The sequence below is a fragment of the Rhynchophorus ferrugineus genome, unplaced genomic scaffold (assembly GCF_030347505.1).
Source record: "Rhynchophorus ferrugineus isolate W39M unplaced genomic scaffold, kcgeb_rfMv2 rfM2, whole genome shotgun sequence".
Lineage (NCBI taxonomy): Eukaryota > Metazoa > Arthropoda > Insecta > Coleoptera > Curculionidae > Rhynchophorus > Rhynchophorus ferrugineus.
The window spans coordinates 21,283,891-21,294,988 of record NW_027472581.1 but is presented as its reverse complement, the minus strand read 5'-3'; positions in this window follow the sequence as shown (position 1 = coordinate 21,294,988).

Below are 11,098 nucleotides of genomic sequence, written 5' to 3'. Positions count from 1 at the left end.
AGCTGATTATTTACTCCGAGACCTTCATATACTGACTGTCACTCAGGAAATCAAGAGTTTATTCTCATATCAATGTCGAAGTATTAAAACTCTGGGATAACATCAGAAGAGGTCACAAATTCAAACCAGAATCTAACCATTTGATCTTATGTGGTATAGTGAGGTGTATTTGATAGAAAAGCAGTGTGATAAAAGTGTTGATGCATAAACATTATTACACTAGAGACTAAGATAGGGCTGGTGATTCCTCCTAGTTATTAACAATATTTTTTATTAATAATATTTTTTAGAAAATAGGTCTTAAATGGACATAGCTTTACACAGAAATCCACAAACATTTAATAACCACAATACCAAATAATATATTACACAAAAATTTAATTACACATAAAAAGTATTGAAAGGATTAATTAGGGAGGAATTTTATGTCAGAAAAGCGTTACGTATTTGAGGCTATTTTTAATTTGATTAGTTTTTGGTCAAACTGCTTAGCAGAAATTACTTATAGAGATCACGTTGCATCAATAGGAATACAATAATTTCGTTCTAAATTTTTGGGTATTATTTCCCCCTGCACTTTTAATTTTACAAATTTTGATTACTTTGTTATCTCGTGACTAATTTCCATGCAAACTTAGACTTTATATCTTAAATAAGATGAGGATGTTCAATTATACTTCAAGTTTTTTATCGGAATGCCGGTTTACTTAGAATTGTTGGTTGTTGTGGCACTGTTAAATAATAAAATTTTTAACAATTTTAAGGCAAACAGTTTGGGCTTCAATTAAATCTAAATATATTGGCTAAAAAGCCATAAATCTATATTATCATTTCAAATTAATACTTACTACTCTCAAACCTAACTTAGCTATCGTTCAGAGGTTTTTTTGGTCAAACTCAGTGCGATATTCCCTTAGAACCCATAATGTGAACCCATAGTGAAGTGCGTAGGCTCCAAAGCAAACTACCATACGAACTGATTAATAGACACGTAGGGTGAGATATAATAATCTCTAGAATAAGCTAGAATATTCTTTAGAATAAGTTAGGATAGACTTTAGATTAAGTTAGCATAGCATCTAGAATAAGGTCAAGATTATAATTTTGTATAGCAGATCACTAACTGAAGCGCTCTTTTATATGTCAGGACAGTTATATGGTATAATGGACATCATATAATAATGTTTATTGCCCACTGGTGGATTGTTGTTCTAATATATAAATAAAAAAAAACAATTACAAGGCAAGTAGTATGAAAATGTAATTGGTCAAATACAACAGCAGGGACATAGTATGGCAGGATATAAATTATTAATTAATTCAAAAGGTGCGCCATTTTGACATGCCCATAATAAACGGAAAAATATGGCGCGTTTTTATAGTAATTCTGCCATAATCCAATCAGTAAATTCGCCACATCTCAGGTCCTAAGTGTCAAAGTTATAAACGAAAAACACGACGCCGGCCAATGACATAAAGATTAGGGGACATTATCATAAAACATACATCCATAAAATCCGTTTGACAAACTGCACTATAAAATATTTCCTCCCGAAAGAACGTGCGAAAACGACAGAGACAGAGATAAGTACACTTAAGTGTACTTTTATTGAATTCCACCAAAGATTTTTCTTATTTCTTCTGCGATGTTTTTGTCGTTCTCCCCGAAAACATTATAACGACGTAGTTTGCAGCTCGTTGCCGGTCCCTTTTTTTATTCGGCAGTTAGGCTCTAACTTTAATGGTCGTCCCATACTTGCTTTGAAACAATCATAAAATAAATACCACTTGCGTCTACCTATATACGTGTATCTAAGCCGGGGGTGGGTAGTCCGGGGGTGGTTTATGAAGGTCCGTCCGTCGCTGGCTGGGCGGGGAGTTTCGGATTTTCCTTAAAGGGAGAATTAGTTTTTGGCGAAATTAAAGCAAAAGTCTTGGGGTGGAACGGCGGAAAGGCATGACCGTAAAGTAACGAGGCGCGTTCACTCTTTGAAAATTTATTAGGGCTTCTCTCAAGAATGGTTGCTTGATATTTTCCAATATATTACATGCTAAGATTACGCATTATAGTGACAAGTAACGACTTGACATATAGTGCTAACACTGAGAAGTAATATATTAATAAGGTCACTTCTGTGATCTGTTCGTTAGTCCCTCTAAATCACGAGAACGGCTGGACTGGTTTGGTTAATTTTGATTTTTAAATACTTGTCAAAGCACAGATCAGGTTTATATGATGAGAAAACATGGAATAAAGGCTAGGAAAATAGTAGAACAAAGAAATATTTATGAGCGCTTTCAGAGATTCATATTGAGACTAAAATATGGAAGTAAAATAAAGTAGTATATTGAACATTGACGATAACTTATTGGCACTAGCAGTTTACTACTTTACCACTATTTATATTTCATGTATTTATGTTTATGTGCATTTATGTTTCAGTACATAACGTGAAAATGTATAAATATAGTTTCGAATGTTATTCCAATTGTACTGGGCTACAAATATTTACCAAGAATAGAGCTGAAATACTTTCGTGTCCGGTATATTTATACATAGAAGTATATTTTGTACATCCACATCCCAGTTGTTATTATCTATCAATAAAGTTAGAGCGCCAGAATATTTTAAATTTTATTAGTAATAATGCTAAGGAGAATGTTCCTACCTGACTTAGATTATTAAAGTCAATCAAATATGCTTCGAGCAGCATCACATGCTAATACAACAAGAGACAAAAAACGATAATAGTCGTATTTTTATGACAGAATTGCGTTCTATAGCAATTGAAGTGGATAGACTTAGAAAGCAACGAGTTGGGTACATTAAACATAAAATTGAGGAATTAGTAGAATTACGTATGATTCAAAAATTAGCAGCATTACAGTATGATCCGGAAAGAGAATAAAGTGCCAACAAATCAGTTATAACATCAATATACAGCGGATAATTTATTAAGTTGTATTGTGCAGTTTGAAATCATTTACTAGGAGATCTGTTACTATTATCAGATGCAGATCATCAGCTCTACAAATTGTTTGTATGCGTTGTATTTATAATCCGACAGTGAATGGAACTATTGTATTATAAGTACAAACTTACCTTCATAATAACGATTTAGTAAAAAATAAATGTAACATTGGATCCAATACAATCTAATAACCATAATATCCCTAACAGACCTGACAATACACCTGGTGGTTACACAACAAGTGGCTATTGTTGTTGTAGGAGAACATTTGAAAGATAGATGTAGACCATCCGAAGTTCACCGGAACAACAAATATGTTTAATTTATTAATTGTATTATTATCATATTCATGTTCTTGTTTTCAATTTTAATGTTGTTTTTATTTATCTTATTGTTATTCTCATTATTCTTTCAACGCGGTGATGTCTTTCTATTATTATTTATCTTATTAATTATTATACTCAACTCCGTATGGAGAATAGTTTAGTTCTTTTAAAAATTATATTATTCTGTAATCAGTAATCCGCATACCTAAGTGATAAAATAGCTTCAACCATCAAGAATCCCAGCGTCGTTCCTAATATGCTGGCACATTTTATCGCAGAATTATTTGCCTTTGCGTTTAAATAGGTTTTATTTTTACCAAAGACCTGTTTATTTCAATCAAACCTCTTTCTCCTAAGCATTTGCTCATTTCTCCTAAGGTCTGCAAATGCTCAATAACAATTCGGAGCTTGATTGGTACCGTGTGGTAGTTGGCAGAATAATTTGAAGTGTTTTTTGTTCATATTAGTCATCATATCCAACTGCTCCTTTACATTCCAGGAACTTTTACATTAACTATCAGGTTTCCGTAGGGCACTTAAATGAATTATTTGAAGGTTAGTTTTATTCGGCTATATTTAGGAATACTAGGGCGTATCTGTATAAAAGGCCCACCAATTATTGAAATATACTTTGGTTAGTTTGAAGGTATATTCAAATAGAAAAAAATAGAGATAATATTCGTAAATAGATAAATTAGCATACATTGTAGCTTCAGATGCAGTATAATTTTAATATATTTCATTATTGTATCAAAAGAAATATTTTATTTAGATGTCAAAAGAATGGAAATACATTTGAACACCGTATAGAATCTCTATAATAAGGCCCAAGGAATATGCTACTCAACTTGGCATCATTAGAAACGACTATTCAGTAGAAGTCAACCAAAAAATATTTGTAGTTATTATTGCAGTTTTAATTTCTCTTCTAACATCTTAGCTTATTCTCATATTCTGTACAACATTATATTCGACTTATTAATATGCATAAGTTACTACAAGGAGTTTTATCAAAACGCACTGCTATGTATATGAGTTAAATGAAATGTGGAATACCTAAACTACACCATATTACTTTGCTTTCTATTCAAAAAAAATCAAAAACTCCATTTCTAGCAAACTAAAAGATTTCAGAATGTTTGTTAGATATTTTATTTTACATAAGATAAAATGGTTGGAGGAGATTCCAATTCTTATTTTCTAGACACACGGTATTACAAAAAAGTTTTACGTAATAAATTAACAAGTCTTATCAAATCTATTTGATGACAGTTAATGTTATGATTTATCTTATTTAAATTGGAACATCCTGCGAAAACTCATAATATATTTATGGGAATTTGAATTAAAAATGTTTTATATTACAAATCGTAATAAAGAAAAATCAAATCGCAATAGACATGTACGTTTCTCGACATTGAGGGCATCGACGACTCGAAACCCTTGTATCGGTGGAAATCCACGGGAACAGGCAAAAAAACAACAATCCTGTCCTCTCATCTCCAGCACAACGGTCGCAGCCACCACCACCATCGCCGCCATAACTGCTATTGATCCCGTTGTCAAGGTGGCAAAAATGAGGCGGCATTTTCAGCATTCGGCGATAAGACAGCTGTCAGATGCACGCTTGAACTGGCTGCAAATAAAGGTGACATGTGTATAGCGCGTACGACCAGCCGCCACACCGAGAATAATACGAGGTGTCACACAGCATAAAGATATCCCGGTGGAATGTAATGTGACTATATGAAATTTTTATGATCTTGGATTTTTTCCTACGGCAAACGACGGCGTGTGAGTCTCAGCGGACTGGACACGTTGTAGCTGGTCGTCAAACAAAGAAAGAAAACGGCGAGGGAAGAGGAAAAACGTGGCGAACATCATTCGGTTCCGCTCTGATACGCTCAGGAAACAAATGAGCGATTAAGACGTAAAATGTCACGTCGCGTGTCTCACGGTTAAATTGCTGTTCTTATGATATAGAACCGCGCTCGTCATGGATATTTTTCCGAATAAATATCCGCGGGTATGTGTATTTCTTGGGCCAAATGAAGGAGACACAATTTTAAAATAAAATATAATGCTATAATTCTTTAGAAAGGAGTATATATATTTGAACACAAAATATCGCATATTTGCTTCATTACATTACACGTACTTTTCATTACTACATCAGTTATCCTAATATGCTAACTTATTATCTCAGCAACAGGAAATTGTAGTTTCTTCAAAATAACAATGAAATCCGTCTTCACTAATTAAGGGCTACTAACCAGCAAACGCGTTAACGCTTTCAGCGTTTTGATAATAAAAATATATGGATTCACTTAAATGCAAAGTTGCCTTTTTAAGATGTCGCAGCTGCTCTGAATATTAGCATGGGCACTGTGTTTAAAATCTCTCAAAAAATTAAGAACAATATAATGTCGAATACACTTAATAGAAGGCGTCATCATACAGAGCGGGTGACTAGTCAAGATCATCTTGATGTTAACTCTGTTCGAGATCAAATTTATGAAATTTATAAAAACAGTGAATAGTTTTTTTGGATATTTAATACAATTGTTTTAGGAATTTGTATTCTGTATATACAAAAACGTTATTGGAAAAATATAATAATTATAACAAAACATTGTAGATAAATTATTCTTCATGCTAAACAGGAATGGTTATATTCTAGAAGCAGAGTTAGTGTGACTATGTTAGTTATGGTTAGAGTTATTTACGGCTTGACAATGCAACACAACAACAAAGGAAACAATAATTAAATGTTAATTGTTATTTAGGTTGATTAGGCCTTCAGAGTATACTATTACATAAAAAGGCGTCTAGAACTCTTCCTCACAGGTGGTGCGTAATTCAATATAAATATAATAAAACAACTTTAACCTACGAACTTTATGCCTGTAGTTTAAAAAAATATATGATAGATTTCTATATGCATTGTATGTTTAGATAACACATGCATTGAATGCACTATAATATTATAATTCGCAAACAAAATAGACCCAGGAACAAACATTACAATTTCACGAAATTACACGATTGTTTTTCTCTAGGCTGTTATAAACTCTCTATAGACTGCGTTCAACAGAGTTATTTCATAGAAGAACAATGCATCCAAGTTTTAGTTATCCAATATTGATACTTCTAAATATATGGCATAAGTTAATTTTTCCTTAAAAGAAAATTAGTGAATCTTCTGACTAGTAAAAACGTTACAGTGCAAATATAGAAACTAACAATACTAATGTTCAGAATTACCTCGCAGCTTTAGGACTGTAATTATTATAAGAATCAATCATGTACATTAAGTATAACGCCTTCAAATTCATGAAAAAGGAGAATGTGGAAATGGTAATTATAAACTAATGAATTAATATAACCTTAATGGACGCTATAAAAAAATATTAGTATTGTATGTGTCCTATGTCAAAATTGGTAGTTTCATTGACTTGGCCGAAATTTTGTAATAATATTAGTATTAATTACAGTGCAAACATAGAATATGTATAGAGTTAATAATGCCATAAGATCTAATATTAGTATAAAATTGATATAGAGGAAATGATGACCATAAACTAATGAATTATGATAGCGTTCATTAACAAAAACTTTGATATTATAAGTGATATTAAGTAAAAATTGGTCATTTAATTGGCTTGAACGAAAGTTTGTAATAATATTAATATTAATTACAATGAAAACATAGAATAGATGTGGAGTTAATAATGCGATAAGGTCTAAAACTAGTATAAAATTGATATAGAGGAAATGATAACCATACACTAATGAATTATGATAGCGTCCATTAAAAAAACTTTTATATTATAAGTGATACTAAGTAAAAATTGGTCATTTAATTGACTTGAATGAAAGTTTGTAATAATATTAATATTAGTTACAATGAAAACATAGAATAGGTGTAGAGTTAATAATGCCATAAGGTCTAAAATTAGTATAAAATTGATATAGAGGAAATGATAACCATAAACTAATGAATTATGATAGCGTTCATTAAGAAAAACTTTAAAAAAGTAAAAATTGGTCATTTAATTGACTTGAACGAAAGTTCATAATAAGATTGATATTAATTACAATGAAAACATAGAATAGATGTAGAGTTAATAATGCCACAAGGTCTAAAATTAGTATAAAATTGATATAGAGGAAATGATAACCATAAACTAATGAATTATGATAGCGTTCATTAACAAAAACTTAAAAAAAGTTAAAATTGGTCATTTAATTGACTTAAACGAAAGTTCATAATAATATTAATATTAATTACAATGAAAACATAGAATAGATCTAGAGTTAATAATGCCATAATGTCTAAAAATGTTATGAAAATTGATATAAAGGAAATGTAAATCATAAAATAATGAATTATGATGGCGTCCATTAATTAAAACATTGCATAAATACTCAATCTCCTAAATGAGAAACAATAAAGTATACACGGATTTAAGCAGTCCAGAGTCCAGAATCAAATTATCGGCAGGTGCGTCGTTATATCCTACGGGAGCCCTATGAGAAAATAGGCTGAAAATTCATTTCACGCGTTACTTAATTCCAGAGATTATATCACACAGTAGGAGCCCATTTCCATTTCAAATTAGTATAAAATTCAATACACTATTCCGCCTACTCCAATTACAATCCTTTGAGTACTTATAAATAATTATTCCATTAATTTTAACGTTGCCGAACTTTAATGTCTAATTTACGCAGCATCTCGAAAACAGTTGATTAAATGTTTATAATTTTATCCTAATTTTCAGGAACGTACTGACCAGGTATATTATATCTTATGTATACCAATAGTTCAATAATACCTCAATTGATTTTTCCTCATTTCTTTTACTGATTGTTTAAAGTTTATGAAACGATCTCATAAACAATTATGATTATTTTCGGTAATATTATAAAGCTACTTATTCTCTATAAATGCGATTATAATGTTTATCTTTGCTTGATATCACAGGTCTCTAACAAAAAAGTTTGAGGGTGTTCTTAGTTGATTTCCATGTATTTTAATTTTTGAAAACAAAATTATTTTTTCTAATATAATTTGTAAAATAATTTTTGGAATTTATTGAAACTCAACTACCAGCATAATTGCATTTTTATATATGCATTAAAAAGAAGCCTTAAAACAGCTCTTCTTCTCTACGGCAATTAATATGTAAAGACTATGGCTAGCAAGTTTGCGTCGATTTTACAAGTTTGTTCTCGGACAAGAAGTTTGGTTTACCAAATTGCCTTCTTTCTTGTATTCATGGAATAGCAGAGACTAAGCAAATCATTGGATCAAAAAGACCATCGAAGGTGTTTAAAGTTCGTGAAAAACTTTTTTCATCGCTGCAAATTATGTTTGTATTGATGAAACAATTGGTAAAATTACTTCCAAGAGAAGGAAGGAAGGAAATTGGTTCAAATACATATTATAAAGCATTTAGACCTCTTGGAAGTAAAGATGAAGTACGATATCTTCATTGTCAGATCAGACATTATATGGCTTATGATTGACCCATATTTAATTATTTACACAATTGACCCATATCATGACAAAATGATCTTCAAAAAGAAATGCGGATTGTATCTAAGGAGGTCAAAAAGAATTTCTTGATAACAGAAATGACTAAACTATAAACAGTCAACAGAATGTAAAAGTTTCTTCATTCTCACTGCGACTACTTTCCATAAAACTTGTGGGATGTGAGGTGAGGAAGAATTTAAAAAAAATGAGAGTGGTGAACGATTTTACCAAGACACAACAGAGATGGATATCATTATATCATAGTTTGTAAATAAAATAGCATTTTTCTATAAAGGAAAATATTATTTTAATGTAATTCCTGTTTTATCATAGTTATTCAAATTGTCAAGAAACTAGTTGTCTAATGACAAAAAGAAAGTTGTTTACGGATATAGTAAATCCAAAGACATGAATTTTACCCCAGAAGGCTTAAAAAGCTCTCATATTTTGTACATTTAGACCTGTAAAATTATTTATTTGGTCAGTTAGGTAATTATATGTTCATAAAAATTTCGAGTTTAAATAGTAAATTTTAGTTAAATGAAAAATAAGCTTTTAGCAAATTATATTTTTTAGTAATAAATATTAGTATATAACTAACATATTTAGATAATTACCCTGTTTATTATAGCTAAAAATGTTGAACCCTAGTTACATGTTTATTTTATTTCATAAATAAATATATGTATTTAATAGTTACCTTTAATGGTTATTCGCCCTTAAAAGGCATACGTATTTCTATTTATTTTTTAGTTGATTTACAAAATAGTGTTATAGTTTATGGTGAATTCCAATTATATAAGTAAAAAATTAATTATGCTTAATTTGGGGGAAAAATATTATTTAAAATATATGTATATAAAATATATTAAAAATTATATAATATTATTATTGTTTACCCAATTTGTTATCGAATATAATGAGCTTTAATGATGTTGTAATAATAAAAATAGATATGAAAATATATAAAAATTACAATAATATAGTAGTAATTCAAAAATAAGGCCATGATAATATATTCCTTGAGTATATTAAGATAAGAAAACAGTTCCCAGATTATATTGTGCTTAAATATAATATAAAAAGTCGAAATGTCTCCATCTCTGGACACATCCAGATGGGGCTCTATTGATATAAAGAATTTGCTATTGTTTACAAATTTACTTGTCCCCAACGCTTATCACCGAGCGTTTTCTGACCCCCTAACACAAAGGCGTCCCTTCTTCGTCAGATAATTTTCTTTTTTGTTAGGTTTGGGTTTTTATTCCTTTTGCCTGAAATAACAGAGAGCGACAAAAGATTTGAGCTACAATTGTAAACTAAGCAAAGTATAAAGTCTACGTGACATCCAGAGAATTTGTCAGCTGCAAACAGAAAATTTAATATGTTGTATGTATTTTTGGCGATGGCGATGAAAGAGGAGAAAAACAAACAATCTGTTTTGGAGCCTTATTTTAGTTTTGAAAATATTCTGGATATAAGTGGGATAAATCAATTTGCTACCACAAAAAATAACGGTTTTTTTAGAGGTAAACATAATATTTTAGAATGTATCCGAAAATCTTCTCTAAGCTGGAGTGTTTTTCGGGTTATATTGTTATTTTCGTAATATTAAAAATCTAGCGCAACAGAATGCCTGTTATGCTTTATCCTGAAATATATTATTTTTTGTTCTAAAAAATCGAAAATATGTTGAAATAAGAAGAGTTGTTTAGTAAACCTGTACTTTTGGATTACTCTATCTCTATTTGATTTAATAGCTTAATAGGTTTAGGTCATTGGAATGAGTTGCAAATTTGTAGGCCTAAAATGTTCGGGCAATATGCCCTATAAATAAGTAAACTCTTATAAAATACGAAATACGACAAAATCAAGCAACCAGATATAGTCATACATACATATACATATAATATACAAAAAATATTTTCGGCTCTATTTTCATTACATCTGACCGATACCAAGTCTAAAATTCTAGGAACGTGTAAATTTACGTTGCGACTTAAATTGGCAACAAATTTGGGCATATCAACAACAAAACAACACGGAAAGTGAGTGAGTTAAAATATTATTAAATGATAATTGTTTAATTGTTCTAATGCAGTGCTGTTTAAGATATTGTATTACGTGTGGTTATTCCCATATTGTTGAAAATGTGGTAGTTATGATTTATTCATGAAGAGAATTATGATCATAAAAAGTTATATTTGAAATTACTTGTAAGTACAACAAATTAATATGACCGTTTTACAGAAAGTTAT